Raw genomic sequence first — 18,976 nt, forward strand, 5'->3', positions numbered from 1 at the left:
AATCCAGTGATTCTTTTGGCGTCTGTCACTAACGCCCCGCCTTCAGGAGATTGAAGCACGTCACAGTCATTCAGTCATTGAATCCTACTCAGAATACCACAGACAAGGTTTAGACCTTTCGGATTCTCTTGAATGCCGCCATCAGTCTAGCTTATACCACGAAGATTCCGATAAAAGAATCCAAGAGATAACTACTTAATCTAAGGTAGAACAGAGGTGGTTGTCAGGCACATGTTCATAGTTGAGAATGATGATGATTGTCACGGATCATCACATTCATCCGGATTAAGAACAAGTGTTATCTTAGAATAGAAGCAAGCATGATTGAATAAGAAACAGTAGTAATTGCATTAATCCATCAAGACACAGCAGAGCTCCTCACCCCCAACCATGGGGTTTAGAGACTCATGCTGTGGAAGAAAACGTGTACAATGTCATAAGGTCGCATTTCGTACTGATTACAAAGTCAAAAGGTCCTATAAGTAGTAAACTAGTATCCTAAGGTTTACAGAAATGAGTAAATGACAGAAAAATCCACTTCCGGGCCCACTTGGTGTGTGCTTGGGCTGAGCATTGAAGCTTTTATGTGTAGACGTTTTCTGGAGTTAAACGCCAGTTCTTATGCCAGTTTGGGCGTTTAACTCCAAGTTTTATGCCAGTTCCGGCGTTTAACGCTGGAATTTCTGAGGCCGGTTTGCTACGCAGGTTTGGGCCATCAAATCTTGGGCAAAGTATGGACTATTATATATTGCTGGAAAGCCCTGGATGTCTACTTTCCAACGCCGTTGAGAGCGCGCCAATTGGGCTTCTGTAGCTCCAGAAAATCCGCTTCGAGTGCAGGGAGGTCAGAATCCAACAGCATCTGCAGTCCTTTTCAGTCTCTGGATCAGATTTTTGCTCAGGACCTTCAATTTCAGTCAGAAAATACCTGAAATCACAGAAAAACACACAAACTCATAGTAAAGTCCAGAAAAGTGAATTTTAATTAAAAACTAATAAAAATATACTAAAAACTAACTAAAAGATACCAAAAACATACTAAAAACAATGCCAAAAAGCATACAAATTATCCGCTCATCACGCACCAAGTTTTTGGCGCCGTTGCCGGGGATTGTTCAAGTTTTGAGCAAGCTTTTGGTAACAATGCCTGGGATTGTTCTAGTTTGGACAACTGACGGTTCATCTTGTTGCTTAGATTAGGTATTTATTTTTTTCGAAATTCTTGAAGATGAATTCTAGAGTTTCATGATGATTTGTTGAAATCTGGCTGGCTGAGAAGCCATGTCTAATCTGATTGGACCGAGGTTTCAACTTATCACCACAAGAGCTTGTTGATTTTCATCAATTTTGCTTTTGGAGCAGTGATCTGCTAAGGCTTGGCTGACCTTTGGTCATGTCTAGTGTTTTGGACCGAAGCTTTCTTTGAAAGCTTGGCTGGCTGTGAAGCCATGTCTAATTCCTGGACCGGAGTCTTAGACTAGCATTGCACTGATTCCTGGAATTCTCATTAAGAATTTTGATACCTTTTTCCACTTAATTTTCGAAAAAAAAAATTTGCAAAACCATATAATCCAAAAATATTTCTTGTTTGAGTCTAGAGTCTCATCTTAAGTTTGGTGTCAAATGCATGTTTTTGTTATATTTTTCGAATCCATGCATATATTTCTTGTTTTGATCTTTAAATTCTATTGACTTGAGTGTTCATGTGTCTCATATAGTGTCAGTAGCACACAAACTGCTAAGTTTGGTGTCTTGCATGCATTGTTATTTGATTCTTGTTGCATTTTGATTGTTAAAAATCCAAAAATATTTTTAATTTGTGTCTTTTCAAGTCAATGATACAAAGAATTGAAGATTCAGAACATACTGCAGAGGAATTATACAGAAAAAGCTGAGCATTCAAAAATGCCCAGTGAAGAAGGCAGACTGGCGTTTAAACGCCAGCCAGGGTACCTGGTTGGGCGTTTAACGCCCAAAAAGGGTGCATTTTGGGCGTTAAACGCCAGAATGGATACCATTCTGGGCGTTTAACGCCAGGATGGTGCTAGGGGGAAGATTTTGTTTCCAAATCAATTTTTTTCAAGTTTTCAAAGTTTTTCAAAATCAAATCTTTTTCAAATCATATCTTTTCAATCAAATGTTTTCAAAATCAATTTCTTTCCTTTTTCAAAGATACTTACTAACAATTAATGATTTGATTGAACATTTTTTTTTTTGACCTTTTCTGTTGAGGAAGGTTTTATGTTTGAATCATATCTTTTCTTGTTAGGCAAGTCATTAATTTTTAAAATCATATCTTTTCAAATTGTTTTCAAATCATATCTTTTAAAATTGTTTTCAAATCATATCTTCTCAATCACATCTTTTTAAAACCATAACTTTTCAATCAAATCCTTTTAACCTCATCTTTTTCAAAATAGTTTTCAATCAAATCTTTTTGACTTCTAATTTCAAAATCTTTTTCAAAAATCACTTGATTTCTTTTCCACTTTCAATTTTCGAAAATTATCAATCAAATTTTCAAAATGTTTTCAAAATCTTTTGATTGAATTTTCTAAAATTCTCTTCCCTCCTCCTCACATCCTTCTATTTATGGAGTACTACTCCTTCTTAATGCACAATTCGAACCTTATCTAATTAAAGTTCGAATTCTTCTTCTCCTTCTTCTTTCTATTTCTCTTTTCCTCTGACACTTCAAGGAATCTCTATACTATAACATAGAGGATTCCACATTTTCTTGTTCTCTTCTCTTTCATATGAGCAGGAGCAGAGACAAAGGCATTCTTGTTGAAGCTGATCCTGAACCTGAGAGGACCCTGAAGAGAAAGCTAAGAGAAGCCAAAGCACAACTCTCTTTAGAGGACCTGACCGAATTCTTCAAGGAAGAAGAACCCATGGCAGCCGAAAACAACAACAATGCCAACAATGCAAGGAAGGTGCTGGGTGACTTTACTGCACCTACTCCTGATTTCTATGGGAGAAGCATCTCTATCCCTGCCATTGGAGCAAACAACTTTGAGCTTAAGCCTCAATTAGTTTCTCTAATGCAACAGAATTGCAAGTTCCATGGACTTCCAATGGAAGATCCTCATCAGTTCTTAGCTGAATTCTTGCAAATTTGTGACACAGTCAAGACTAATGGGGTTAACCCTGAGGTCTATAGACTGATGCTATTCCCTTTTGCTGTAAGAGACAGAGCTAGAATATGGTTAGATTCTCAACCTAAAGAAAGCCTGGACTCTTGGGAAAAGCTAGTCAATGCCTTCTTGGCAAAGTTCTTTCCACCACAAAGATGGAGTAAGCTTAGAGTGGAAGTCCAAACCTTCAGACAGAAGGATGGAGAATCCCTCTATGAAGCTTGGGAAAGATACAAACAATTAATCAGAAAATGTCCTTCTGACATGCTTTCTGAATGGAGCATCATAGGTATTTTCTATGATGGTCTCTCTGAACTATCCAAGATGTCTTTGGATAGCTCTGCTGGAGGATCTCTTCATCTGAAGAAGACGCCTGCAGAAGCTCAAGAATTGATTGAAATGGTTGCAAATAACCAATTCATGTACACTTCTGAAAGGAATCCTGTGAACAATGGGACTAGTCAGAAGAAAGGAGTTCTTGAGATTGACACTCTGAATGCCATTTTGGCTCAGAATAAAATATTGACTCAACAAGTCAATTTGATTTCTCAAAGTCTGTCTGGAATGCAAAATGCACCAAGCAGTACTAAGGAAGCTTCATCTGAGGAAGAAGCCTATGATCCTGAGAACCCTTCAATGGAAGAGGTGAATTACCTAGGAGAACCCTATGGAAACACCTACAATTCTTCATGGAGAAATCACCCCAATTTCTCATGGAAGAATCAAGAGAGACCTCAACAAGGTTTCAATAACAATAATGGTGGAAGAAACAGGTTTAGCAATGGCAAGCCTTTTCCATCATCTTCTCAGCAACAGACAGAGAGTTCTAAGCAGAATACTTCTGACTTAGCAACAATGGTCTCTGATCTAATAAAGACCACTCAAAGTTTCATGAATGAAACAAGGTCCTCCATCAGAAATTTGGAAGGACAAGTGGGTCAGCTGAGCAAGAAAGTTACTGAACTCCCTCCTAGCACTCTCCCAAGTAATACAGAAGAAAATCCAAAAGGAGAGTGCAAAGCCATAGACATGGCCGAATATGGAGAGGAAAGAGAGGAGGAGGACGCCACTGAGGAAGACCTCAGTGGGCGTGTACCAATCTCCTCTGAGTTCCCCAATGAGGAACCATGGGAATCTGAGGCTCAAAATGAGACCATAGAGATTCCATTGGACTTACTTCTGCCATTCATGAGCTCTGATGAGTATTCTTCCTCTGAAGAGGATGAGTATGTCACTGAAGAGCAAGTTGCTAAATACCTTGGAGCAATCATGAAGCTAAATGACAAGTTATTTGGAAATGAGACTTGGGAGGATGAACCTCCCTTGCTCACCAAGGAACTGGATGACTTGTCTAGGCAGAAATTACCTCAAAAGAGACAAGATCCTGGGAAGTTTTCTATACCTTGTACCATAGGCACCATGACCTTCAAGAAGGCCTTGTGTGACTTAGGGTCAAGTGTAAACCTCATGCCCCTCTCTGTAATGGAGAAATTAGGGATCTTTGAGGTGCAAGCTGCAAGAATCTCATTAGAGATGGCAGACAATTCAAGAAAACAAGCTCATGGACTTGTAGAGAATGTTTTGGTGAAGATTGAAAACCATTACATCCCTACTGACTTCATAGTCCTAGAGACTGGGAAGTGCATGGATGAATCCATCATCCTTGGCAGACCCTTCCTAGCCACAGCAAAGGCTGTGATTGATGTTGATAGAGGAGAGTTGATCATTCAAGTGAATGAAGAATCCTTGGTGTTTAAGGCCCAAGGACATCCCTCTATCATCATGGAGAGGAAGCATGAAGAGCTTCTCTCAAAACAGAGCCAAGCAGAGCCCCCACAGTCAAACTCTAAGTTTGGTGTTGGGAGGCCACAACCAAACTCTAAGTTTGGTGTTGAACCCCCACATTCAAACTCTAAGTTTGGTGTTGGGAGGTTCCAACATTGCTCTGATCATTTCTGAGGCTCCATGAGAGTCCTCTGTCAAGCTAATGATATTAAAGAAGCGCTTGTTGGGAGGCAACCCAATGTTTTATAGTTAACTATTTTCTTTTGTTATTTTATCTTTTTTGTAGGTTGATGATCATAAGAAGTCACAAAAACAATGAAAAAAAGCAAAAACAGAATGAAAAACAGGAAGAAAAACAGCACACCCTGGAGGAGAAGAAGCTGGCGTTCAAACGCCAGTAATGCTAGCTGTTGGGCGTTTAACGCCCAGTCTGGCACCATTCTGGGCGTTTAACGCCAGAAAGGGGCACCAGACTGGCGTTAAACGCCAGTAAAGGGCAACAACCTGGCGTTAAACGCCAGGAATGGGCACCAGCCCGGCGTTTAACGCCAGAAATAGCTCAAAACGTGATTTTGAGCAACATTTGGTGCAGGGATGACTTTTCCCTGACACCACAGGATCTGTGGACCCCACAGGACCCCACCATCAATCTCTCTCTTCTTCCCCCATTCACCAATCACCTCAATACCTCTTTCCCAAAAACCCTTCACCCATCAAATCCCATCTTTCTCTTCACCACTCACATCCATCCTTCATAAATCCCCACCAACCTCACCCTTCAAATTCAAACCACTTTCCCTCCCAAACCCACCCTCCATGGCCGAACCATTACCCCCCCTCTCTCCTATATATACCCTTCTTCAACCCTTCATTTTCCCACAACCTAAACACCCCTTCTTTCCCTTCTTGGCCGAACACACCACCTTCCCCCTCTTCCTCATTTCTTCTTCTTCTACTCTCTTCTTTCTTCTTTTGCTCGAGGACGAGCAAACATTTTAAGTTTGGTGTGGTAAAAGCGTTGCTTTTTCGTTTTTCCATAACCATTTATGGCATCCAAGGCCGGAGAAACCTCTAAAAAGAGGAAAGGGAAGGCAAAAGCTTCCACCTCCGAGTCATGGGAGATGGATAGATTCCTCTCAAGGGTGCATCAAGTCCACTTCTATGAAGTTGTGGCCTTGAAGAAGGTGATCCCCGAGGTCCCCTTTTCACTCAAAAAGGGTGAATATCCGGAGATCCGCCATGAGATCCGAAGAAGAGGTTGGGAAGTACTCACCAACCCCATTCAACAAGTCGGAATCTTGATGGTTCAAGAGTTCTATGCCAATGCATGGATCACCAAGAACCATGACCAAAGTGTGAACCCGAATCCCAAGAATTATCTCACTATGGTTCGGGGGAAATACTTGGATTTTAGTCCGGAGAGTGTGAGGGTGGCGTTCAACTTGCCTATGATGCAAGGAGATGAGCATCCTTACACTAGAAGGGTCAACTTTGATCAAAGGTTGGACCAAGTCCTCACAATCATATGTGAAGAGGGCGCACAATGGAAGAGAGATTCAAGAGGCAAGCCGGTCCAATTGAGAAGGCATGACCTCAAGCCCGTGGCTAGAGGATGGTTAGAGTTCATTCAACGCTCAATCATTCCCACTAGCAACCGGTCCGAAGTTACTCTAGACCGGGCCATCATGATTCATAGCATCATGATTGGAGAAGAAATAGAGGTTCATGAGGTTATAGCCCAAGAACTCTATAAGGTGGCGGACAAGACCTCCACCTTGGCAAGGTTAGCCTTTCCTCATCTCATTTGTCACCTCTGTTATTCAGTAGGAGTTGACATAGAGGGAGATACCCCCATTGATGAGGACAAGCCCATCACCAAGAAAAGGATGGAGTACACAAGAGACCCCTCTCACCATGAGATCCCTGAGATTCCTCAAGGGATGCACTTTCCTCCACAAAATTATTGGGAGCAATTAAACACCTCCCTAGGAGAATTGAGTTCCAACATGGGACAACTAAGGGTGGAGCATCAAGAACACTCCATTCTCCTCCATGAAATTAGAGAAGACCAAAGAATCATGAGGGAGGAGCAACAAAGACAAGGAAGAGACATTGAGGAGCTCAAGCACTCCATAGGATCTTCAAGAGCAAGAAAGAGCCGCCATCACTAAGGTGGACCCGTTCCTTGATTTCCTTGTTCTTTATTCTTCTGTTTTTCGATTTTTATGCTTTATGTTTGTCCATGTTTGTGTCTTGTGATCATTAGTGTCTTAGTGTCTATGCCTTAAAGTTATGAATGTCCTATGAATCCATCACCTTTCTTGAATAAAAACGTGCTTAATTGAAAAGGAAAGAACTGCATGAATTCTGAATTTTATAATAGTTTAATTATTTTGATGTGGTGGCAACACTTTTGTTCTCTGAATGTATGCTTGAACAGTGCATATGTCTTTTGAATTTGTGGTTCATGAATGTTGGCTCTTGAAAGAATGATGAAAAAGGAGACATGTTACTGAGGATCTGAAAAATCATTAAAAATGATTCTTGAAGCAAGAAAAAGCAGAAAAAAAAAAGAGAAAAAGCAAACGAAAAAAAAAACCGAAAAAAAAAGAAGAAAGAAAAAGAAAGAAATAAAGTTGTGATCCAAGGCAATAAGAGTGTGCTTAAGAACCCTGGACACCTCTAATTGGGGACTTTAGCAAAGCTAAGTCACAATCTGAAAAGGTTCACCCAATTATGTGTCTGTGGCATGTATGTATCCGGTGGTAATACTGGAAGACAGAGTGCTTTGGGCCACGGCCAAGACTCAAGAAATAGCTATGTTCAAGAATCATCATACTTTACTAGGAGAATCACTAACACTATCTGGATTCTGAGTTCCTAAAGAAGCCAATCATTCTGAATTACAAAGGATAGAGTGAGATGCCAAAACTATTCAGAGGCAAAAAGATAAAAGCCCTGCTCATCTAATTAATACTGATCTTCATAGATGTTTTTGGAGTTCATTGCATATTCTCTTCTTTTTATCTTATTTGATCTTCAGTTGCTTGGGGACAAGCAACAATTTAAGTTTGGTGTTGTGATGAGCGGATAATTTGTATGCTTTTTGGCATTGTTTTTAGTATGTTTTTAGTATCCTTTAGTTAGTTTTTAGTATATTTTTATTAGTTTTTAGTTAAAATTCACTTTTCTGGACTTTACTATGAGTTTGTGTGTTTTTCTGTGATTTCAGGTATTTTCTGGCTGAAATTGAGGGATCTGAGCAAAAATCTGATCTAGAGACTCAAAAGGACTGCAGATGCTGTTGGATTCTGACCTCCCTGCACTCGAAGTGGATTTTCTGGAGCTACAGAAGCCCAATTGGCGCTCTCTCAACAACGTTGGAAAGTAGACATCCTGGGCTTTCCAGCAATATATAATAGTCCATACTTTGCCCAAGATTTGATGGCCCAAACCGGCGTTCAAAGTCACCTCAAGAAATTCCAGCGTTAAACGCCGGAACTGGCACCTAATTGGGAGTTAAACGCCCAAACTGGCACTAAAGCTGGCGTTTAACTCCAAGAGGAGTCTCTACACGAAATTGCTTCATTGCTCAGCCCAAGCACACACCAAGTGGGCCCGGAAGTGGATTTTTATGTCATTTACTCATCTATGTACTAGTTTTCTATAAGTAGGACCTTTTACTATTGTATGGAGACATCTGAGACTTTTGGTAGCTATCTTTGTTTTATGCTATCTTAGAGAGGCTGGCCATTCGGCCATGCCTAGACCTTGTTCTTATGTATTTTCAACGGTGGAGTTTCTACACACCATAGATTAAGGTGTGGAGCTCTGCTGTACCTCGAGTATTAATGCAATTACTATTGTTCTTCCATTCAATTCCGCTTGTTCTTTGTCCAAGATATCACTTGTTCTTCAACTTGATGAAGGTGATGATTGACGCCCATCACCATTCTCACCCATGAACAAGGTGACTGACAACCATTCTTGTTCTACAAGCATATGAGGCTTAGTGAATATCTCTTGGATTCCTGATTGCACGATGCATGGTTGATCGCCTGACAACCGAGTGCTCGCCTGACAAACGAGCCAACCATTCCGTGAGATCAGAGTCTTCGTGATATAGGCAAGAACTGATGGCAGCATTCAAGAGAATCCGGAAGGTCTAACCTTGTCTGTGGTATTCTGAGTAGGATTCAATGACTGAATGACTGTGACGTGCTTCAAACTCCTAGCAGGCTAGGGCGTTAGTGACAGACGCAAAAGTATCAATGGATATTATTCCGGCCTGACCGAGAACCGATAGCTGAATTCCGCTATGCCGTGACAGGACATATGCAATCGCTTTCACTGAGAGGATGGGAGGTAGCCACTGACAATGGTGAAACCCTACACGAGCTTGCCATGGAAAGGAGTAAGAAGGATTGGATGAAGACAGTAGGAAAGCAGAGAGACGGAAGGGAAGGCATCTTCATACACTTGTCTGAAGCTCTTACACCAATGATATACATAAGTATCACTATCTTTATCTTTTATATTATTTTCGTTCATCATCATATACATTTGAGTTTGCCTGACTAAGATTTACAAGATGACCATAGCTTGCTTCAATGCTAACAATCTCCGTGGGATCGACCCTTACTCACGTAAGGTATTACTTGGACGACCCAGTGCACTTGCTGGTTAGTTGTGCGAAGTTGTGTAATGCCATGGAATTGAACCACCAAGTTTTTGGAGTTCATGACCAGGGATTATGAGAGTTGTGAAAAAGTATTGTTCACAATTTCGCGCACCAGTTGGCCAGTAATTTCAATTACCTATTTATATTTGAGTATCCCAACTTAAGGGTTTCCAATTAATAAACTCTCAAGCCAAGTTGAGAGTTTTAAATCATAACATGAATGCCATTTTCAACAATGATGGAATAAGAGAAAGTAGGAGACATGGTAATTAAAATTAAATTAGTAAAAACAAAATTGGAACTAATAATTAATTAAAAGAAATCAAACAAGTAATGGAATTAGATATAGAAATGGTTCATTACATTAATAACTCAAAATTGACAAAATACAAATATGAGTACCAATAACTAAATGGAAAACAAAAGAGTAAAAGTAATAGAAATGCAAACTATAACGATGAAGACTTCTGTCGAAGGTAATAGTAACTCTCTCTAAATCCAATCCAAAAGCAAAATTCAAAAAAACTAAGAACCTTAGGAGAAGTGGTGATTTTCTCTCTCTAGAATTCCAAAAAAAAAAAAAAACTAAAACTAAAGTGAAAGTGTGTATGAAGTCTCCTCAGTCTCAGCTAAACTCCTGCCTCTAGTATGCATTTTTAGACTTGAAGCTGGGTCCAAATCAGCCCAAAAATTTTTCCCAGTGAGTTCTGATAGTGCAGCATGTGACCCTCTATCACGTGTACACGTCGGTCACGCGTACGCGTCGGTCACGCGTACGCGTCGGTCACGCGTACTCGTCGGTCACGCGTACGCGTCGCTGGAAATGCGCCAATGCGCGCACGCGTCAGCCATGCGTGCGTGTCGCTGCTCGCTTCCAATCTCTTTAGTTTCTTGTGTTACTTCCACTTTGACATGCCTCCTCTTCATCCTTTAAGCCATTAATGCCCTGTAAACCTGAAAACACTTCATAAACACATCACGGTATCGAATGGTAATAAAGGAAAATTAAAAATTAACAATTTAAACTCTTAAGAAGCAAGTTTTAAATCATGGAACAAAACTAGGAAGGATTTGTAAAATCATGCATTTTATATGAATAAGTGTAGGAATAATTGATAAAATCCACTCAATTTAGTACAAGATAAACCATAAAATAGTGGTTTATCAATCTCCCCACACTTAAACATTAGCATTATTCATGCTAAGCTCAAGAAAACCAAAAGAGTGACGGGGTAAAAGTGAGACCTGTGCAATGCAACCTATCTTATATGAATGCAACTATATGCTAAGTTGCTTCTACTTACTTGGTTATGAGTGAAAAAATTCTCCAAGACAAACATAAATAAATTTCACTAATTCAAATCACATAACAAGGTACAAGTAAACTTGCAAGAAGAAAGCTCATGTAAGCCGAGAACACAGAATTGAACATCGAACCCTCACTGGAAGTGTATACACTCTAATCACTCTAGTGTTTGAGGGTTGAATCTCTCTATTCTCTGCTAATCTTGCTTTCTAAGGCTTGCTTTTTTTCTACCAATCAACACAATTTAATGCACAAATACACTTATCAAGAGGTCTTTTCAAGGGTTGTAATGGGGTTACGGTCAAGATAGGAATGTATTTGGTTAAGTAGACTAGAATCCAAATCCTTGATTAACCTAAACTTCTCACCTAATCTAAGACATTTCAAGTCATTACAATGCAAAACCTAGCCATCCATTAACTATTTTTCCACAAATTCATGCACCTGGATATCTTTTAAGTACAAGTCATATGCATTAGTTCACTTATTAGCTTTGGGGCATTTTGTCCCATTTTATTTATTTGCTCTTTTCTTTCTTTTTTTTATTTTTTATTTTGTTTAATTATTATTATTATTATTATTATTATTATTATTATTATATTATTATTATTATTATTATTATTATTATTATTATTATTATTATTATTATTATTATCAGTGAATTAATGCATATGATTAATGTGTTAGATGCATGAACAAGTGCTCAACCTGTTTTCACATTTTTCAGATAAGAAAATAAAATACCCAATTCCTAAACATGTATTCCCCAATTTGGTTTTCCCACACTTAATTCATATGCACTTCACTAGTCTAAACTAATCAAGGATTTAAATTAGGAACATTTATTGTTTTACACTTAGAGTTAATGATATGCTAAAAGAAAGAATAAATGGGGTAAAATAGGCTCAATCATGGGGTTGCAGAGGATAATGATAGGGTAAGACTATATGGATATGTAAGCTAAGTAAAACAAGGCCTCAATCATATAAGTGTATGCATACATTAAACCATAAAAATATAGAATCAAGCAAGATATAGATCACAATTTGAGAAAGAACAATACACACCAAAATAAAATATTGGTTGATAAAATGCAACCAATCAAATAAGCTCAATATTTCACTGGTTTTGTGTGTTCGAGCTCTAAAACCATGTTCCAAATTAAAAATCTTCAAACAAATTTAACAAAAATTTTGATTTAAATTAGTGAAATGCCATAAAATAGTGTCGGGAAAAAGAATTTATCACTCAACCAAATAGTACCTAAATTCAAGCAACTACTACTCATGCAAGTTATTCTATCTAACAAAAATAAAATAAAATATTGGTCTTGAGAGAGAGAGAGAGCTTACCTTCGGAAGTCGGTTACCGACTTTCCCACACTTAAGGCTTGGCACGGTCCTCCATGCCATCAGTGATGAGTAAAGTGGAGTTGGAAGCATCACTTCCACTGTCCGGCTCGTCATGGCTCGCCATGCTGTCATGTGAACTGGAGTCCGAGGTATCTTTTTCTTCCGGAGGTGGGTGAGTGGTGCACGAAATTGCAATCACACTTCTGCAATCCCGCACAACTAACCAGCAAGTGCACTGGGTCATCCAAGTAATACCTTACGTGAATAAGGGTTGATCCCACGGAGATTGTCGGCTTGAAGCAAGTTATGGTTATCTTGTAACTCTTAGTCAGGATATCAATAATTATCAGGGTTGATTGTGAAAAGCAAAAGAACATGAAATAAGTACTTGTTTTGCAGTAATGGGAAACAGGTTGAGGTTTTGGAGATGCTCTGTCTTCTGAACCTCTGCTTTCATACTGTCTTCTTCTTCAAACACGCAAGGCTCCTTCCATGGCAAGCTGTATGTAGGGTTTCACCGTTGTCAATGGCTACCTCCCATCCTCTCAGTGAAAATGTTCAACGCGCTCTGTCACAGCACGGCTAATCATCTATCGGTTCTCAATCGGGTTGGAATAGAATCCAGTGATTCTTTTGCGTCTGTCACTAACGCCCAGCCCTCAGGAGTTTGAAGCTCGTCACAGTCATTCAATCCTTGAATCCTACTCAGAATACCACAGACAACGTTTAGACCATCCGAATTCTCTTGAATGCCGCCATCAATTCTAGCTTATACCACGAGGATTCTGATTAAGGAATCCAAGAGATATCTACTCAATCTAAGGTAGAACAGAGGTGGTTGTCAGGCACACGTTCATAGTTGAGAATGATGATGAGTGTCACGGATCATCACATTCATCAGGTTTAAGAACAAGTGATATCTTAGAATGGAAGCAAGCATGATTGAATGAAAAATAGTAGTAATTGCATTAATCCATCAAGACACAGCAGAGCTCCTTACCCCCAACCATGGGGTTTAGAGACTTATGCTGTAGAAGATACAATGAGAAACGTGTAAAATGTCATGAGGTGTAGATACAATGTCAAAAGATCCTATTAATAGTGAACTAGTAACCTAGGGTATACATAAATGAGTAAATGACGTAAAAATCCACTTCCGGGGTCCACTTAGTGTGTGCTTGGGCTGAACATTGAAGCTTTCGTGTGTAGAGACTTTTTCTGGAGTTAAACGCCAGCTTTTATGCTAGTTTGGGCGTTTAACTCCAATTTTTATGCCAGTTCCGGCGTTAAACGCTGGGAATTCTGAAGCTGATTTGCAACGCCGGTTTGGGCCATCAAATCTCGGGCAAAGTATGGACTATTATACATTGCTGAAAAGCTCAGGATGTCTACTTTCCAACGCCGTTGAGAGCGCACCAATTGGGCTTCTGTAGCTCCAGAAAATCTACTTCGAGTGCAGGGAGGTCAGAATCCAACAGCATCTGCAGTCCTTTTCAGCCTCTGAATCAGATTTTTGCTCAGGACCCTCAATTTCAGCCAGAAAATACCTGAAATCACAGAAAAACACACAAACTCATAGTAAAGTCCAGAAAAGTGAATTTTAACTAAAAACTAATAAAAATATAATAAAAACTAACTAAAATATACTAAAAACATACTAAAAACAATGCCAAAAAGCGTATAACTTATCCGCTCATCACAACACCAAACTTAAATTGTTGCTTGTCCCCAAGCAACTGAAAATCAAAATAGAATAAAAAGAAGAGAATATACTATAGACTCCAAAATATCAAAGAAACTTAGCTCCAATTAGATGAGCGGTACTAGTAGCTTTTTGCTTCTGAACAGTTTTGGCATCTCACTTTATCCTTTGAAGTTTAGAATGATTGGCATCCATAGGAACTCAGAACTCAGATAGTGTTATTGATTCTCCTAGTTAAGTATGATGATTCTTAAACATAGCTACTTTATGAGTCTTGGCCGTGGCCCAAAGCACTCTGTCTTCCAGTATTACCACCGGATACATATACATGCCACAGACACATAATTGAGTGAACCTTTTCAGATTGTGACTCAGCTTTGCTAGAGTCCCCAATTAGAGGTGTCCAGGGTTCTTAAGCACACTCTTTTTGCCTTGGATCACAACTTTATTTCTATTTCTTTTTCTCTTTCTTTTCTTTTTCTTTTTCTCTTTCTTTTCTTTTTTTTCGTTTTTTTTGTATTCACTGCTTTTTCTTGCTTCAAGAATCAATTTGATGATTTTTCAGATCCTCAATAACAGTTCTCCTTTTCCATCATTCTTTCAAGAGCCAACAATTTTAACATTCTTAAAACAACAAATTCAAAAGACATATGCACTGTTCAAGCATTCATTCAGAAAACAAAAAGTATTGTCACCACATTAAACTAATTCAACTAGTTTCAAAGATGAATTCGAAATCCTGTACTTCTTGTTCTTTTGTGATTAAAGCATTTTTCATTTAAGAGAGGTGATGGATTCATAGGACATTCATAGCTTTAAGACATGAACTTTAAATTTTATTAATCATGAATTAAGAACAAGACTCAGAAATAGATATAAGATAAGACTAATAGTAATATAAAACAAAAATTTAAATAGGCTCCTAATGATAGAGGTTATCACAGAGTTAGGACTCAACAACCTTGATTTTGAGAAGTGGATGCTCCCTCAATTTGAGGGGAGAGCTTTTGGCGTTTCAACTCTTGAAGTTCACGCCCCTGCTTCTCTTGTTCCTTCAGCAATTTGCAGAGCATGCAGTTCTGATTCTGCTGTTCTTTCTTAAGTTGCTCCATAGTTTCTTGCAACTTGGTGATAGATACTTCTAGGCTGGCCCAGTAGTCAATTTCAGGAAATTCAGGGAGGAACTCTTGCGCCCTCTTTTTGATAGAGTTGTCTTGCATTTGTCCTTCCATTGACTTCTTGGTGATTGGATGTTCAATGGGTATGAATTCATCTACTCCCATCTTCACCCCAGCCTCTTTACAGAGCAAGGAGATCAAGCTTGGGTAAGCCAGTTTGGCTTCAGTGGAATTCTTATTTGCAATTGTGTAGATCTCACAAGCAATCAAATGATGAACCTCCACTTCTTTTCCAAGCATAATGCAATGAATCATCACTGCTCTCTTGATAGTGACCTCAGAACGGTTGCTAGTGGGCAATATAGAACGCCCAATAAAGTCTAGCCAGCCTCTTGCAATTGGTTTGAGGTCTCCCCTCTTGAGTTGGTTTGGGACACCTTTTGAATTGGTTATCCACTTAGTTCCAAGGAGGCAAATGTCCTCTAGAACTTGATCCAACCCCTTATCTGCTCTCACCATTCTCCTATTAAAGGATTCAGGATCATCTTGCAGTTGAGGCAATTTGAAGACCTCTCTTATTTTGTAAAGATAGAAGTAAATAACTTTCCCTCTGACCATGGTTCTGTAAGTATGGAAAGCAGTTCCAGTCATTCTCTGCTTATCTGTCAGCCACAGATTTGAGTAGAATTCCTGAACCATATTTCTTCCACCCTTTATCTCAGGATTGGTTAGAACTTCCCATCCTCTGTTTCGAATTTGCTCTTGGATCCCCGGATATTCATCTTCTTTTAGGAGCCATGATCTTGATGAATCTTGGCTTAGTGATCACGGAAAAGCACACCAAACTTAGAGGTTTGCTTGCCCTCAAGCAAAAGAAAGGAAAGAGGGGAGAAAGGAGGAGAGCAAATTCGAATGGTGGGGAGAAAGGGGTGGCCGAACATGTATTTATAAGGGAGGAGGAGAGATTTCGAAAATTTTGAAGGAGATTTGAGAAGATATGGAAAGAATTTGAGAAATATTTGAGTTTTTGAAGAAGATTTGGGAAGGATTTGAGAGAGATTTGAAGAATGATTTTAATTTTTGAAAATTTGAAGGTGAATGATGAAAGTTTGAAATGTGTTTATGTAGAAAATTATGGATCAAAAAAGGAAAGTTTGAAAAAATTTTAATCAGAAAGCAAAATCTCTGCCCCCACTTTTCTGGCGTTAAACACCCAGAATGGCATCCATTCTGGCGTTTAACGCCCAATTGTTGGCCATTGTAGGCGTTTAACGCCCAGCCAGGTACCCTGGCTGGCGTTAAACGCCAGAATTCCCTTCATCACTAGGCGTTTTGCTAAACGCCCAGGATGCTGCACACCTGGCGTTAAACGCCCAGAATGGTGCCCATTCTGGCGTTTAACGCCCAAAGTACCCTTTACTGGTGTTTTTTCGCCAGCAAGCTCTTTTTCTCTGCTTTTTGCACTGAATCCTTCTGTAACTCTGTGAATTCCTTCAATTTTGATATTTGCCCTTTGAGAATATGGATTGAACCTTGATTAAACAAAACAGATAACCTGCTAATGACTTGGTTGCCTCCCAACAAGCGCTTCTTTATTGTCTTTAGATGGACCTTCACTGAGAATCACTCAAGTCTCAGTTTTGAGCATTCTTGCTCAAAATTGCTTTCAAGATAATGCTTGATCCTCTGTCCATTAACAATGAACTTCTTGTCAGAATCAGTATCCTGAAGCTCAACATATCCATATGGTGATACTCCTGTAATCACATACGGACCCCTCCAGCGGGATTTAAGTTTTCCTGGGAACAATCTGAGCCTAGAGTTGAAGAGCAAAACTTTTTGTCCTGGCTCAAAGACTCTGGATGACAACTTCTTGTCATGCCACTTCTTTGCCTTTTCCTTATAAATTTTAGCATTTTCAAAGGCACTGAGTCTAAATTCATCTAGCTCATTTAGCTGGAGCAATCTTTTTTCACCAGCTAACTTAGCATCCAGGTTTAGAAATCTAGTTGCCCAGTAGGCTTTATGTTCCAGTTCCACGGGCAGATGACAGGCCTTGCCATACACAAGTTGGTATGGAGAGGTTCCTATTGGAGTCTTGAATGCTGTTCTGTATGCCCACAGAGCATCATCCAAGCTCTTTGCCCAATCCTTTCTACGGGCAATTACAGTCCGTTCTAGGATTCTTTTTAGCTCTCTGTTAGAGACTTCAGCTTGCCCATTTGTCTATGGATGATACGGGGTTGCCACTTTGTGGCTAATTTCATATCGGACCATAGCAGAGTACAGTTATTTATTGCAGAAATGAGTACCCCCATCGCTAATTAGGACTCTGGGAACACCAAATCTGCTGAAGATGTATTTCTGAAGGAATTTCAGCACGGTCTTAGTATCATTAGTGGGTGTAGCAATTGCTTCTACCCACTTAGATACATAGTCCACTGCCACCAGAATGTAAGTGTTTGAGTATGATGGTGGGAACGGACCCATGAAGTCAATCCCCCATACATCAAACAGTTCAATCTCTAAGATCCTTTGTTGAGGCATGGCGTATCCATGAGGTAAGTTACCAGCTCTTTGGCAGCTGTCACAGTTACACACAAACTCTCGGGCATCTCTATAGAGAGTAGGCCAGTAGAAGCCACATTGGAGGACCTTAGTGGCTGTTCGCTCACTTCCAAAATGTCCCCCATACTGTGATCCATGGCAGTGCCATAGGATCCTTTGTGCTTCCTCTCTGGGTACACATCTGTGGATCATTCCATCTGCACATCTCTTAAAGAGATATGGCTCATCCCATAGGTAGTACTTGGCATCTGAAATTAATTTCTTTCTGTGCACCCTGTTGTACTCCTGGGGTATGAACCTCACAGCTTTGTAATTTGCAATATCTGCAAACCATGGAGCTTCCTGAATGGCAAAGAGTTGCTCATCTGAGAAGGTCTCAGAGATCTTAGTAGAAGGGAGGGACACCCCAGCTACTGGTTCTATTCGGGACAGATGATCAGCTACTTGGTTTTCTGTCCCTTTTCTGTCTCTTATTTCTATATCAAACTCTTGCAGAAGCAACACCCATCTTATGAGCCTGGGTTTTGAATCCTGCTTTGTGAGTAAGTACTTGAGAGCAGCATGATCAGTGTACACAATCACCTTTGATCCTACTAGATAGGATCTAAACTTGTCAATGGCATAGACCACTGCAAGTAACTCTTTTTCTGTGGTTGTGTAATTCTTCTGTGCATTATTTAGAACACGGCTGGCATAATAAATGACATGCAGAAGCTTGTTATGACTCTGTCCCAACACTGCACCAACGGCATGGTCACTGGCATCACACATTAGTTCGAATGGCAATGTCCAGTCTGGTGCAGAGATGACTGGTGCTGTGACCAGCTTAGCTTTCAGGGTCTCAAATGCCTGCAGACATTGTGTGTCAAACACAAATGGTGTGTCAGCAGCTAGCAGGTTGCTCAGAGGTTTTGCAATTTTCAAAAAATCCTTTATAAACCTTCTGTAGAAGCCTGCATTCCCCAGAAAGCTTCTGATTGCCTTAACATTGGCAGGTGGTGGTAATTTTTCAATTACCTCTACCTTGGCCTTATCCACCTCTATTCCCTTGCTTGAAATTTTGTGCCCAAGGACAATTCCTTCAGTCACCATAAAGTGACATTTCTCCCAGTTTAAAACCAGGTTAGTCTCTTGGCACCTTTTCAGGACAAGTGCTAGGTGGTTAAGACAGAAGCTGAATGAGTCTCCATATACTGAGAAGTCATCCATGAAGACTTCCAGGAATTTCTCCACCATATCAGAGAAGATGGATAGCATGCATCTCTGAAAGGTTGCAGGAGCATTACACAGACCAAAAGGCATCCTCCTGTAGGCAAACACGCCAGAA

At 39.8% G+C, this 18,976-nt stretch overlaps 1 non-coding gene across 1 annotated transcript; it reads right to left on the bottom strand.

Annotated features, from left to right (window-relative positions):
• Positions 1-3,299: 3,299 nt before the first annotated feature.
• On the bottom strand, positions 3,300-3,407 carry LOC130978643 (small nucleolar RNA R71). The gene has a single exon (XR_009086264.1). It is a non-coding gene; the product is annotated as a small nucleolar RNA R71 (small nucleolar RNA).
• Between the last annotated feature and the right edge of the window lie 15,569 nt (positions 3,408-18,976).

Source organism: Arachis stenosperma, chromosome 4 (genome assembly GCF_014773155.1).
Source record: "Arachis stenosperma cultivar V10309 chromosome 4, arast.V10309.gnm1.PFL2, whole genome shotgun sequence".
Taxonomy (NCBI): domain Eukaryota; kingdom Viridiplantae; phylum Streptophyta; class Magnoliopsida; order Fabales; family Fabaceae; genus Arachis; species Arachis stenosperma.